The sequence below is a fragment of the Rutilus rutilus genome, assembly GCF_951802725.1.
Source record: "Rutilus rutilus genome assembly, chromosome: 6".
Taxonomy (NCBI): domain Eukaryota; kingdom Metazoa; phylum Chordata; class Actinopteri; order Cypriniformes; family Leuciscidae; genus Rutilus; species Rutilus rutilus.
Genome location: NC_140214.1, coordinates 16,363,740 through 16,379,195, shown reverse-complemented (window position 1 = coordinate 16,379,195; position 15,456 = coordinate 16,363,740). Strand labels below are relative to the sequence as shown.

Sequence of the window (15,456 nt, the reverse complement as noted above, 5' to 3'; positions counted from 1 at the left end):
ATCTAGATCTACCAGAATTAGTTGTGTTGACCAATTTGTTGACTGTGACAACAGCTGACACTATAACAGGGTTTTTGTTCATGTTTTTGTGTGAAAATAATTATTTTACAAAGTTTTAAGATGAATTTCTCTTTGTTGAGCAAAAGGCTTTCATCTGAAAAAGAATGTAACAGTCTTTTTGAGGTACTCATGGGATTCATGCTGTCTGAGGAGTGTAGCAGATGCCTCACCTCAGATTTTCAAAGGAGAATTGATGCATGTCTTACCCATGATGGAGTACCTTGGGATTATCCTATCAAGCATGAATTTGTCATTTTTGCCAAATCCTCTTTGAGCAGAAAGGTTTATTTTTTTCTCAAATAAAACTCTTGAGGACAAATTCTCAGTTTGGTCTTCTGAGATGCAATAACTATCAAAGCACCTTCCTGCTCAGCCATCACTAATCAGCGACACACACTATACTGTGGGTCAGTGTGTCCGCAAACACATTTGTATAAAATCCTCTTCTTCTTATCTAGCCCAGTTTTCAGCTTTGCAATAAATCACAGCCCTTCCTAAGCAAAACAAAGCAAAATCCTTCTCTCTCCAAAAAATAAGTAAATAAAATCTTCGAAGCTTACTTTGGTGAAGAAGTGGGGATTTAATTTCTAAAGATTGGTTCAGCAGAAAACTCATAACATTAATATGGATCAAAGTCCAAGGCTTTGTTTTCCAAATTGACTGAGATTAATGAAGGATGCGGATTTTCTCATTAATTATTTGCGGAAGAGTGGTTTTACTTATTAAATATGTGTTACTGTCAAATTATGGTTTGGGAATTCATCCATGTAGATATTGCTGATATGACTGTAACTGTGTTCAGAAGCTGCAAGTAACTAAACATTTCTAGAGTGGATGCAACTATACAGAAAGTGTGTTTTAAATCGCCGGGGATAAGAAACAAACAAAAGCTAAAGATAAGCAAAAACACAAGGGAGGCATCAGGCAGTAATGGCAGAGAGAACTGTTTGCCATCCTGCTGTTCATCTTTTGTTGAAGGACCATTGTTAAAGGGGCAGACATGACAGCTCAGCCATGGCCATTTCTAGTGCGTCTGCACAGAGAAATTGATGTATTCTAGCACAATGAAAGTTTTTGATTTTGTTTTTTAAGATTAAAATACCAGGGCTGTTAAAAGACTTTTAATCTTATGATTTATTTGTTATTCATTTTTGTAATTAACAGTGTAACAACCAGTTACTTTCACAATCAATTGAATTAATGTCCTGCTGTGCGTGTGCGTGTGTATGTAAGCAGTATAGGCCATGTAAAAAGTTCTGTAGGGATAGTTCAGTAAGTTCAGTAAAGTTTTTTTTGTATTTGAAATTTTTTTTTTACCATTTTAAAATAATTTGTATGTAATAAACACACACACTATAAACTATATATAGAGGTTAAATCATATTCTCAATCTGCTTCAGTTCAGTTCAGTTTACATACTGCATTTACTTACTGCATTGTTTGCTTTAATAATAGTCATTATAATAAAATTAATGATCATGTTAAATGATATGAACTGATGGGGCTGAGTGTGTACAAAATACAAAAAAGGAAGGGAAACACTATTTCTAGCTATGTTAAATGCTCATTAAGAAAACTGTTGCAGAAATGTTTTCCTTTAGCCGATAGTTCGTCTTCATATACAACAGGGCTGTTGAGCTTGCTATCAATTATGCATATGGATATATGAGAGAAACATAAAAAGCCCATCTTATTCTTATGAAGAGGTTCTCTGATTTTTTTCTGGCTTATACATCAGGCAGAATTGTCAGAAGGAGATCTAGAGGACAAATGTATTCAATAAATGATTAAATGAAGTATAATTACTGGAGAAAACAGAGTGCCATTTCAGACACTGCTTTCATGACCTTTAAACAGCTCTTCAAAACAGCTGACATTTCCTCCTTTCCTTTTTAAATAGTCCACATAAAAATAAAAAATAAATATTGAGAGAGTGAGAGCATTTTTCATTTACATTACGACTTGAGTGGGCCATCAGTATCTCACAAATTAAAAGGCCATAGAGACCTATTCAAAATCCCTGGACCCCCAAGCTTTTGGGTCCCTGAGCTGTAGTGGGCAGTGGCAGAGAGCTTGATGAATGGGGTAAGAGTACCCCGATCAATACTAACCTGAATTGCCCACACAGAAGAGAGAGAGAGAGAAGAATTGGTACGGGGTGGTAAATATGAGCTTAACAGATGGAAGCGTCTGTGTTTGTTTGAAGGAGCTTCTCTTGAGAGACTTACAACATGGTATATGCCTGTGCTGTAATGACACGTTAAATCTGTTGTAAGAAAATGTCTGCGGGAGCATTTCCTCTTACGAGGCAAAAAGTAGATATTGTTATTCATTAAAATCCCATCAGCCAAAATCACAGTATTCAGTTTTCTAGAAATGCTGTTCGCTATTTGCTGCTAGTATGCAGTGTATGGAGTCCTTATTTGAACTATAAAGATGACGTTCATCACACATATTAAGTTCATACTGTAGATACAACTTATACTATGGCCTTGAAATGAAGTTAAAAGGCTATAATGAAATGATCAAACAGTCTAGAATGTGTACAGTATTGTATTAATTCCTTGGTTTGTAGGTTGTTATATTAAGACTTTTACTGCTTTCACAAGGACTGTATTTTAGTAACTTTTTGATTCAAAACTAATTTGTGTTTTCTCTAGCAGTGCTTTTTTATTTTAGTTTCAAAAACATGTTAGCATTATTATTAGGGCAATTTGTCACATGTATTTCAAAAGTTTTATTCATTAATTTAACAATTTATGAATTGTTTTTCTGTATAGAATCTATTTTTATTGAATGATACTTGTGAACATGTTTATCAGCTTTTTTGAAGTCAAGATTTTACAGTATGTGTCTATTAATTGACTTACCCTGATACATATTCACTGGAGTAAAAAAAAAAAAAAAAAAGTCACAACTATCCGCCTTTATATTTAATTATTTCTTTCTTTATTTGATATCAGTTTTTCTAGTCTAAATGTACAAAGTTACAAAATATTGTCAATTGCTGATATAAACTGACAAACGCTTAACTGACAATATATCTGCATGTTCAGTGCATGACATCTGTGCCACAATCCTACACTATTCTATTCTCCTGGCAAGGGCGATGATGGTACAGAAATATCAGGAGGGACAAGTCCTGCAGTTTTATGTCATTCCATTTGCACCTAAATCCTGCATTCAAAGGTCACGTCAATAAGTCTTTCTCTCAACCACATGCACCATTAATCATTCAAACTCACGTCCGTCATCACAGAGGACTAATGTGCTGTCTATAGATCTGTTCTGCCTTGAGGGTCACCCTTCACTTTAAAAAGTGTCATTGTTTCCTCTGCTTTCACACTAAAGTTCTGTGAATATGTGACATTCTGTCTCAGTCTGCGTTTATCTATTTTAAAAATAGATTAGATTAGACAATAGACAAATTATTTAAACACATTTAAGTGTAATAAAATGATTTGTGTTTAAGTGGAAACAATAGTGGAGACAATCATCTGAGAAAAAAAGCAATATCACATGAGAATGGTTATCTGCAGGTAACTTCAGAAAAACAGCATGATTGACACTTTGATATTGTCCATCAAGTTTACAATAAACAACTTTAACCCGTTAATCATCACTTTACTTTGTTTTTGTTCTTCCAACACAAAGTAAAAAAAAAATGCCACAGCGGAACCATCCAACACGCAGTAGTGATGTTTCATTCCTGAATGAATCAGCATTTTTAAACTAATTAGCTGAATAAATGATTAAATGACTCGCTCATAAAGACACACTTGTTTAGTTCCTGAATGAATCAGCTTGTTTGAACAAATTGGCTGAATGATTGACTCAATGACTCACTTATAAAGAGAGTGACTTGTTGCCACGTATTTGGCGTAACTACTGTATGCAACCTGCACTCCTAAAAATAAAGGTTCCCCGAAGAACCTTTCAGTGAACAGCTCTTAAAAGAACCACTTTTTTCTTAGTGTGAAAAATAGTTTAATAATCTAAAGAACCTTTTTCCACTATCTAAAAAAAAACCCTTTTGTTCAATGGAAAAGTTCCATGGATGTTAGAGGTTCTTTATGGAACCACTAATGCCAATAAAGAACCTTAATTTTTTTTCACAGTCTGTGAAAACTCTCCCTAATAGTGCAAACTATTAATAAAACAATATCTAAAAACATCTTTGTCTGTATGAAAACTTAATTATTAATACTGTCAGTTATTCAATACATAAAAAAATACAATCTTGGGCTAATGAGTAGATTACATAGGCCATGGAGTGATTTTAATAAATAAATCATCAGCATCATATTCATATGACAGTTTCTAAGGTTCTCCTGAGTTGTAGACCATCACCAAACAAACTAATGTGGCCACATAACTCTACATAACGGTATCCAGATTGTTGTTTTTATGTATTTTGTAATGCTTACTTTAACTGTACTTTGCAGTAATGCATGGTGTTTACCAAAATATATATTCTGTAGAAAAGAGCCTTTTTGAGCAAGTGTTAAATGAAGGATGTTTTGTACTCTGGTTATGAAATGAAAGACATTGCTTATTAGGTGCAGAACAACCTCTGGTAATGTCTTCCTCAAAATAAACATTTATAAGGGGAACATAAATAGTGCATAAGAAACGGAGCAATTCCAATAGGGCCTTCACACCATCGGCGCTCGGGCCGTAATTATGTGTTCTTCAGCAAACTAGACTTTAAGCCTTTCCTAAGACTGCAAGCACAGGAGGGATTTGCACCAGATGTAACACCTTTCTATTCTATTCATTTCTGTTTTTTAACATTCGTACATTTGCATAACCAATGTCCAAGTGTTGTTATGCTTTTATGACCCTTTTAACAAAAGGACCAGCCTCTTCAAAGCAAACGACATAGAGCGCTTAATTATAATCTTCAACCATTCAGATATTTGTGTTACAGTACAGTTCTCGCTGTGACTGTAATTGTTATGAATTATGAAAACGACTGAATTATGTAACTCACTTTTAAAAGGTTGTTGAGTTTCCACCTTTGAGAATTTGAGAAAAAGGTTAAATCATTACATTGGATGGGTTGATGAAAATAATTATGATGCTATTTTTTTCTTCTTATTTCAGAAGACCGCTGGGGACTCTGCAGAGCATCAGAGGGTAAGTGTGGAGAGAAAGATATTCAATGTTTTTTAATTCATGCAACATTAAATCCATTTATCCAATTTGATTTATTATGTGCCTATTAAAATAGTTTTTTTACTGCATATATAAAGAAAGTATTGATAAAAAAATCTAATCTAATGTGATGGTGGTGGAAAAAGAAAATAATTTGAAGTTTCAATGTTGCAGTCTAACAAAGGCATCACACTGCCTTGTGTTGAAAGGTCTGGGAGAAGAATCTTTATCATTATCAAACTTTCATTGCAAAGTAGTGTTTTTGTTTAATCCTTCAACAATAACAATGTTTATGCAAATGGAAGCATACAGTGTAACAGAACAGCATCTCAATTTATTTCATTGCTGATTTTGCTTCACAGAGATATCGTGGTCTCTAAGTAGCTGTCCAGGGTGCTAAATCAATGCAAAGACATCGCTCAATACTAAAGCTCACCTCCTCTCCTTCTTAACAACCATTTTAGATGCCTCTGTATATGGGAAATGTACATAAAGGCAATCGGGGGAAAAATATCCCTATAGTCTGGCCACTCCCCATGCCTGCAGTCACACTTAAAGGAACACCTCTCGCAAAACAAGCGTCATAAGTGGCCCACGCTAGAGAAAACAATTGCAGCCTGTGTCTGGTAACAAATAGAGAGGAAGTGTAAATACACCGCACTGTGCATGAAATCAATGGAGTCCACGGCTTTTTCTAAGACCTGCTAATGCACTCTGCCTCATAAAGGATCTTTATTAGACCCAGACTGGGGCACTTTGTCAGGTCTTGATAATGTCTCAGAGACACAGATGACTGCTGGTAAAGAGCAGGGCCCAGATGAAGAGTGAAATGGGAAAATTACTGGCTGTCCCCAAAAGCAAATTATGGAAGCTGGATATTTCATATAGGCTAGTTTCACATGACTTTTATGGAAAGTTGCTTATTCTCACCAGGGCTGTTTGGTCAAAAACAGTAAAAACAGTAAAATTGCAAAATATTATTCCAAATTAAAATAAGTGTTTTCTATTCTAATATATTTAAAAATGTTGTTTATTTCTATGATGGAAAAGCTGAATTTTCAGCAGCCAGCCTTCATTGTCAAATGATCCTTCAGAAATTATTCTAATATGCCGATTTGGTGCTAAAGTAACATTATTATTATTATCAATGTTAAAAACAATATTTTTGTAGAAACCATGATTCTTTCCTACATATTTTTCATAATTCTTTGATTAATAGAAAAATCAAAAGAACAGCATTTAAAAGACACATTAAAAGTGATCAAAAGTGACAGAAATCTTTTGTAACATTATAAATATTTTTAATATATTGAAATAGCAAAGATATTTATAATGTTACAAAAGATTTCTGCCACTTTTGATCACTTTTAGGGCCCTATCTTGCACCCAGCGCAATTGACTTTGTACACCGACGCATGTATCATTCCTATTTTGCACCCGTGCAAGGCGGACTTTTCCCTCCACAGACGCACGTCGGTAAACTAGGAAATACACTTGCACTCCCCGGGGCGGTTCAGCACAAAGAGGAGGCGTGTTCCGGCGCAAACGTTCCCTCATGCTATTTTGCAGGTTTAGAAAACAATTCTGCCACTGACCGAAAAAACCTTCGTTTAAAGTCAGTGGCGCGTTGCGCATGTTATTCATATGCTATTTTAAGGGCGCATGCTTGGCCATAATCAATGTAGCGTGTGCACAACGCGCACACACTTTGATTCTCTCATCTACAAGCAGCAGTTTTCATTTTTGCAAATCATACATTATTACGATAGATAGATAGATAGATAGATAGATAGATAGATAGATAGATAGATAGATAGATAGATAGATAGATAGATAGATAGATAGATAGATAGATAGATAGATAGATAGACAGTTTATTATAAAAGCATACATCTAGCTTACACATTAACCCAAATTATCATACGCCAGTTAATTTGGGTGTGTTTCTCCATCCCCAACGTCACTTCTCGGTGTTTTACGGCCCTGACGAGAACGTCGGTCTCCTCGGCTGTGAACCGCTCCTGGCGTGCGCCTGGCAAATCCGCCGTTATAATAGGAATCCGCTTTAGAACAAGCGCGCCTGCTCTTAAAGGGAATGTGAGATGACGCTCTGATTGGTTTATTTCACGTTACGCCCAAACCACACCTATGAATAATGAAGCTACTTCAGACCAACCCATTTTAGATTTGCGTTGGGACCCGCCCACAAAGTTACTTGCGTTTCGCGCTTGATACTTGCGTTTCAGATCGTTAAAATAGGGCCCTTAATGTTTCTTGCTTAATAAAAGTATTTATTTCTTTTGAAAATGCAGTTTAAAAATTAGTTTTCAGTCAGATGAAACAACAATTTTAATTAAAATAATCTTTTTAACATGCTATGTAAACGCTTGTGATGCATAACACTTTTTAATGAAGTGTGTGTAAACTATACATAGCACTAAGGACAGACTGTATTCTGCTTCTGTGTGAATGTGGCCACACACACAGCTAGACCTTCCCAGTCCATGATGAAAATGGATGGATTCAGGGTCCTGAGTTCCAATCCACAGAGAGGCTTTTGTAGTTAAAAGGCCAGACCATTATAGTACGGCATGGCCTTTTTCAAAAGCATTTGGCAGAAAGTGGATTAAGTTATTGATTTGTGGAAAATGTCACAGCATAAATATTTGCGTTTTAATGCAGTACAGTGCAATCAGTGTTGACTTTTCTCAATGAGTTTTTCATTTCAGCACTACAGCTGGAGCGAGCGGAAACTGTTGCCACAATTCATGCACTTCTCAATAAGGGCTTATGTGTTTAGCATAGCTGAATGATTAGCATGCAAAACGAAATGAATTGCTTTCATTGATTGAGTTTCACACTGTCATTAACAGCAATGAAGACAGACAAGAGGCCATGGATGACTTGGCTCATTGTGGCAGAAAGCCTTGACGTTAAAACATATATCTCGTGGGATCTCACTTAACCTTTTTGTTTCACAGTTTAAACGTGATAAATGACTGCATTAAATGAAAGTGAAACATTTTATTATCTTCGACAGTTGTGGAGTACCTTAGGTTTCAGGCCTTTTCTTTTATGTGTAGTGGAATTTGATTGTTAAACGACAATTGTTCTCTGTCATTTACTGGTATTATGTGTTATGTGTTAATTTTTTAATTAATAGCATTAATCGCCATCTCTGAAACTTTTTTTTGGCTCAAACTTTTTAAACTGTCGTTTTTTTGGAGAATGCATGAGGTAGTCCCTTTGTTTTTATATGTTTTTTTTTTTTTTCTTAGGGTCAGTCCTCAGAGATCTTTTGTAGGAAGTTTGGAGGCCATTATGTCACCAGGACAAAAGGGGAAAGATGCCATTTTAATTAAAGTTGGCAGATTTAGCATCCACATAGGGTTTAAAACATCACCCGTCTGTAGAGATCGAGGCCGAAGTACCAGCGATAAAAATGATTTATGCTAGCCAGGGCAGCAGAGAGATTTCTCTAAGGGACTGGCAGAGGAATTAGCACAGGCATTGGAAGGCTGAACTGTAATGAGGAGGAATGACATTAGATTCGAACCTTTAAAAACGATTCAGGGCCAAACAATCAGTTACTGCCTCAACATGGGCCCAACTCGTGCCTTGAGACTTATGTTTAACCTGGGATTAGAAGACCAGGGATTAGATCAAAAATTCCAGATTTTCATTAGGCTGTTTAATTAGTTTCAAACTCAAATTAGTTGCATATGTCAGTGCTGTTACCGTAACTAAATCTAAAACTATTAAAGATTTAGTTTTCGGCAATTGAAATAAAGTCAAATATAAAAATTAGATGTTAAACTTAAAACTGCAAAATCTTAAATGTTTCTTTGGCAACTAACTGAAATAAGTATCTTTAAGTACTAAAACTGTAAAATAATAATAATAATAATAAAATGACAAAAGTATGTAATAAAATTACTAAACCATTAAATGAAAACTGAAAATATAAAAAGTAAAGCTAATTAAAAATATGAATAAATATTGCAATACTAATTGCTGAGAAAAATGACCAAAATCATGAAAAGTCAATAGATTACTGAAGTGGCTGAATGAATCAGTATTTTTGAATGAATCATTTGAGTGAATAATTTAATGACACACAGTGACTTGTTTCATTTCTGAATGAATCAATGGGCGTGTTCAAATTGAAGCAGTGCTGCACAGACTGATCTGTGTATGACATTAAAGCATTTTTTTTAATTGGTTGAATGAAAGAATCACTGACTGAAAGTAAATAGTTTTGTTTCTGAATGAATCATTTTTTTTTAACCAATCGACTTATTGAGTGATTCAAATGACTCTCTCATAAAGACACTACTGGCGCAACGATGTTGGCAACAGAAAGTGTCACCTGAAAAAGCCTTACCACTAATACACATATTATACATTTATTTGTAACTGTAACTGTAAAATATTTTCACTGCTAAATAAAATGATAATAGTAGTTCCAAGATATACTTTTTAAAATTCAATGAAACAGTTATAACTCATCTAGTAAAAATCATTATCTTTGTGGCTGTAGGATCTGCAGCTCTCTGTTATAATAGAAACAGCCTAAATCCCTTAATTATAATCCTGATCTTCCAGTTGCACATTCTTAGTATACTTTCAGCTAAAACTGGGAAAAGAAGCTAAATATATTTTCTGTAAACGAAGAATCCAAAACACTTGGACTGGTTACCTTAAGGACACATCTTCACATCTTTACACAGAGCTTGCTTTGTTGACCACTTTGACCTCAGTACAGTTATGAGTCAAAGACCTGGGGCCCTATTTTAACGATCTGAAACGCAAGTATCAAGCGCGAAACGCAAGTAACTTTGTGGGCGGGTCCCAACGCAAATCTAAAATGAGTTGGTCTGAAGTAGCTTCATTATTCATAGGTGTGGTTTGGGCGTAACGTGAAATAAACCAATCAGAGCGACATCTCACATTCCCTTTAAACGTACAAGCTGCGTTTTTTTCGCAGCTAGGGGTCGCTAACCTCTTACAATAACAAAGGCGTAGTTTGATGACGCAAAATTTGCTAAGAATTATGGATCTTGTCGTCAACGTCAAGCCGACCGATCTAATAATGTTTATGGATGAGTAAATACACCTATGTTTTTATCATGACTGTGATATGAAGCAGGTCGGGATTGCTAAGAGACAGCTATCAGCTCCACACGCGACGCGAGTCCCGCGGATATAAAAGGAATATGGACATTTCATTCTACCGAACTACACGCAAGTGCAGAATTACTACTCACAGGTCAGTTTATTAGACAAATTAAACTTGTGTGGTAACGCAGCGCTGTTTCACTTTGTCTAACATTACACTGTCACACTAAACTGCATTTGAATGTGTTGAAATTTATGTTATTCTATGTGTTAGTTTGTCTGTATGAGACTAGCAGTAAGCTAGATCAACATTAGAATAACATACAGATCATATTCTAACATTTTATCATTGTTAAACTATATAACATTGATTAGTTTTATGTAAATGTGCTCACCTGTTTAATAAAGTACATGTAGGAGCGGTCGAAGTCTCGGACGTGGAGCTCTCGTTTATATTCTGTCTATGGGAGCTCTAGGCATCTCGAAAACACCGCGCTGATATTGATTCTCGTTTTAGTTCTCCTTTTTTATCCAAAGTCTGCTTGCCATGGTCCATAATGTTTGAACGAAACAACAACAGCGTGCAGATAGACATTAGGAACTACACAGTTGTGTCTTCGAATTAAATTACAAATTTCTCCTGGTTTGAAAGTTGTTGGAAACAGTCGGGATAATGTAAGTACACAACTAAAAAAAATATATAACATAGATATAGTGATTTTTGCTATTTTTAAAACAAAAAAATTACATATCGTACCTTTAAGAGCAGGCAGCGGATTTGCCAGCCGTGCGCCAGCAGCGGTTCACAGCCGAGGAGACCGACGTTCTCGTCAGGGCCGTAAAACACAGAGAAGTGACATTGGGGATGGAGAAACCCACCCAAATTAACTTCGGTTAAACAGGCGTATGATAATTTGGGTAAATGTGTAAGCTAGATTTATGCTGTTATAATAAACTGTCTATCTATCTATCTATCTATCTATCTATCTATCTATCTATCTATCTATCTATCTATCTATCTATCTATCTATCTATCTATCTATCTATCTATCTATCTATCTATCTTAATAATGTATGATTTGCAAAAATGAAAACTGCTGCTTCTGTTTAGATGAGAGAATCAAAGTGTATGAGCGTTGTGCACACGCTACATTGATTATGGCCAAGCATGCGCCCTTAAAATAGCATATGAATATCATGCGCAACACGCCACTGACTTTAGACTAGGTTTTTCCTGGTCAGTGGCGGAATTGTTTTCTAAACCTGCAAAATAGCACCAGGGAATGTTTGCGCCGGAACACGCCTCCTCTTTGCGCTGAACCGCCCCCGGGAGCGCAAGTGTATTTCCTAGTTTACCGACGTGCATCTGTGGAGGGAAAATTCCGCTGTGCGCGGGTGCAAAATAGGAATGATACATGCGTCGGTGTACAAAGTCAATTGCGCTGGGTGCAAGATAGAGCCCCTGCTCTCATAACGCTCAGCTGTTGGTAATGGTTTCAGAAGCTCAGTTTCTATGCTTAGCTGGTTTTGAGGAAGAAAGGCAAATGTTTGAAGCATTTATGTGTGCAAAGGGTATGCAAAGACTCCAGGCACCAGATGCTGGAGACATAAAAGCAGGACCTTCAAAAACATTACACTCCCTTTTGTTTCTCCACCTCAAACAACTCATTCTGCTGAGAGTCCCTCTGTATCAAGAAACTGAGCTGAATTGATTCTCTGAAAAGATAATCATATTGTTCCTCTCCCCCATTGAGAGACAAGGCGATTGCGTCTCTGGCGTGGTGTTGCCTGTCAGCACTGCAATTTTTAATTAGCACCTGGATGCTAATATTTTATGCCTCCCCACAGCACATTTGAGAGGAGGCCAGTCGAGAACTGTTCATATAACCATTTGGAGCGTCAATACTGTCTCCACACGAGTTTGTATCTGAAGCAAGCAAAGGGAGAGTTAAAAAAAATTCTCTGTTTGTAAATAGTGGGTGGGCAGTGGGTTACTAGGTCAACAATGGTGAGCACTTCACATTGAGGTGAACAGCGCATTCCAGGGCCCAGTTTATGGCCGGGCCCCGCTCTGTCCATAACAGTGGACAAAGGTTTGCTACATTTAAGATTGGGTCTTGGTGGACGAAAACAAACAAACTGTCCAACACCATCAGATAAAGATGCTAGGACAACAGTCAGACACCTCTTAGTGGGCAAGAAGAAGACCAGGAAGGATATGACTTCTCATTGGTCCACATGCAGTTTCTGCCCTTCACCCCATCTAGAGACTAATTCCTAAGGTTGGCATGTGACTGTGACTGCCATACAAATTCCTCAGTACCTCAGCAGCAGTGGGTGAAACAAAGAGAGACCACAATGATCCATCCAAATCCATTCATAACTATGTTTGGAAACCTTAAAACTGATGTAAACTACACGCATCCATTTCATACGTATTCAGAGAAATACGTATTCTTGGTGGCAGCTATTTGTATTGCAACATGTTACACACATTCAGCTGTTGATGTATACATTAATGAATGCATGACAGTTCAATCTTTTCCCACCTTGTTTGTACTCTATTTGTTTAGAATATTGCCAAAGGTATTCTAACTGTGTGCTTTATGCAAATAAGTTGCACAAAGCAAAGAAGGGTTGACACACTGTGTGATGCCAGCAGCCAATCACAGCAGTGAAATAGAGAAGCGCTAAATTGCAATCTCCTCCTCATCTGAAAGGGATAAAGGTATCCTTTCCACAGACACTCCTTGTTCTGAGTATCACGCCTGCGAAGGTGAGACATAACAGATACACAGTTCTGAGACTCTTGTTCATTTCGAGAGAGGGACAACAACAGATTCTATGATCTTTGTCTACAGCTTGTGAGGCAGCAACAGATATGACCACGTTCTGAGCCTCCAGTCTTAAGTCCAGTCTCCAAAGAGACATGAACAAACGCTACGTTCATAGTTTTCGTCCAGCGAGACTGTAATGACAACAGCACACGCGGGGCGTGCCAGAGAGACAAAAGTGGATTGACCAAGTTCTGAGTGTCTGGCCCAGAGAGACAGAAGACACAAAGACATTTGCAACAAGGTTAAGTTCAGGTGAGCAAACCTTCACTTCAAGGTACCTTAATCTGCATGTTCCAGATTAAGGACCTTCTGCACCTACTTCAGGGCCTCATCTGCGTGTTTCAGATTTTAGGACCCTTGGGTGCTCCAGGAGATCAGCATCCTACAGAACTTTGTGTTCAAGGCTGTTGAAACGGATTCCGGCTCCTTTCCTCACTGCATTGTCACCCAGCACAACCAGTGTAAAACGTCAGCGTCATCCGACTGCTCACTCGACCACGTGGAACGTAAAGATCACTTAACCAAACCACTTTCCAGAGACCTTGGCAATTATTGTATATTATCAGTATATGATTTTACATTAGAGGTAATATAGCTGGTGCTAATTACTAACAAATAATCTTTCTTTTATTTGTTTGATGCATAATAAGGTTCTTCACCTTATTAGTTTCAGAGAAGATAAACAACAATTTATCGTTCCATAAGATAACGTAACTCTTCCATAGCCACACTCAACTTAATCACTTGTATTTTATGCATCTTATGCACTTTATTCCTTTATCATTCATGGTATTCATTTAGTAGTTGTGTTAGTTATTCTATTATTTATTTTATTACACTTGTGTCTTCCTTGTGCTGATAATACAGAAGAGGCTCTACAAGTTAGCGATCTCACCAATCTTTCAGATAAATCAGCTGACCAACTCCCTACACTACAGTAATTCTAAATGATTGAACAGCCTCCTGTGGGGAGTTTTCTCATACTGCCAAAGTAAAAGACCTTGACTGGTGCCCTGAACTAAGAGAGGGGGGAGGTGGTCATCTGATGTACTCATAACCACACCTTAAAGGTGCATTGTGTAATATTTAGGGGGATCTGTTGACAGAAATGCAAAATCATAAATATAACAATGTTTTTAGTGGTGTACATTGAAATGCGCCAACATGTTTCTACAGTGGCCCTAAACGGACAAACGCGTTTTGTTACTATGTTGTTCTTTGTGCAAGGAAGCTAGCTAAAGCCAGCGAATAAAACACTGACACAACGATGAACAAGTAACAATAATATTCGCAATAACATATTGTTTTACTGAATAGTAAAGTAAACCTAATTTCTTAATTTATCTTTGTAAAGAAACCTCATTGCTTAACTGGCTAGTCTCTGCTGTCTCAGACGAAGACATCTTTTCCTGTCGGCCACCGTAACTTTTGTTGGTTGCAATTCGCAACCTCACCACTAGATGCCGCTAAAAATCACACACTGCACCTTTAAGTGACGAGTGATCCAAAAATCACAACGTCAGCGGTGACGTGAGTAGCGTCCTTGAATGGACCTCCTTTAGCCTTAGTATTGTATGAATCATGCATTTTTTAGGATCTGGACATTTTTCAGGATCTGAACTTAGGTATTTATTGGTATTATATATGTAATAAATAGCAGTGGTTTTCAACTGGTGGGAAATTTTAACAGAAGACATTGGGTCTCATTCAATATGAATATGTATGCATGTATTTGTGTGCAAAACTTGTGTGACAAACCTAATAAGTTCCTACATGATTTTTTTTAGGATAAAAATGTACAACCAATTGTAAAAATTACAAACTCTGAGTGGCCTTAAAAATAGAATTTACAGTATTAAGCCTACAAAAATGCAACTTTGTGGAAATGGTGATTAGGGCTGTCACTTTACGTTTGAAAATCAATTGCACAATCGATCGGACCAACCAACGCAAGTTTCGAAAACGAAAATAGGGAATCGATTTTAACGGTCTTTTCTCGGAGCGCGTCCAGACAAACACACATAACAGCAAATTATACTTCTGCATAATGTGTCTCTTTTTACAACAAAACTGTGAATTCTGCTGGTGTGCAGACAATCGCCTACGTAGGCGGAATTTGTTTGACATTTCTAATCGTAAACACAGCCATGTTGAAGACTGCAGTGATGTTTTTCATTGATGTTATGGCAGTCCACTCTGCTTATTGTTTTTCGAGAATGTTGCACTCCTGTTTGTCATTGTGCACGAAACTTCACGGTAATAAATCATCAGGAATATTTGCTGA

At 36.9% G+C, this 15,456-nt stretch overlaps 1 protein-coding gene across 2 annotated transcripts in view; it reads left to right on the top strand.

The window, feature by feature from the left end:
• Positions 1 to 15,456, top strand: part of tnr (tenascin R (restrictin, janusin)) — a 145,423-nt gene that overhangs the window by 36,405 nt on the left and 93,562 nt on the right. For both annotated transcript variants that reach the window (XM_084410400.1, XM_084410399.1), the window contains exon 2: positions 5,167 to 5,199. The gene's annotated coding sequence lies outside the window, so the exon portion shown is untranslated. The remainder of the gene's footprint in view (positions 1 to 5,166; positions 5,200 to 15,456) is intronic.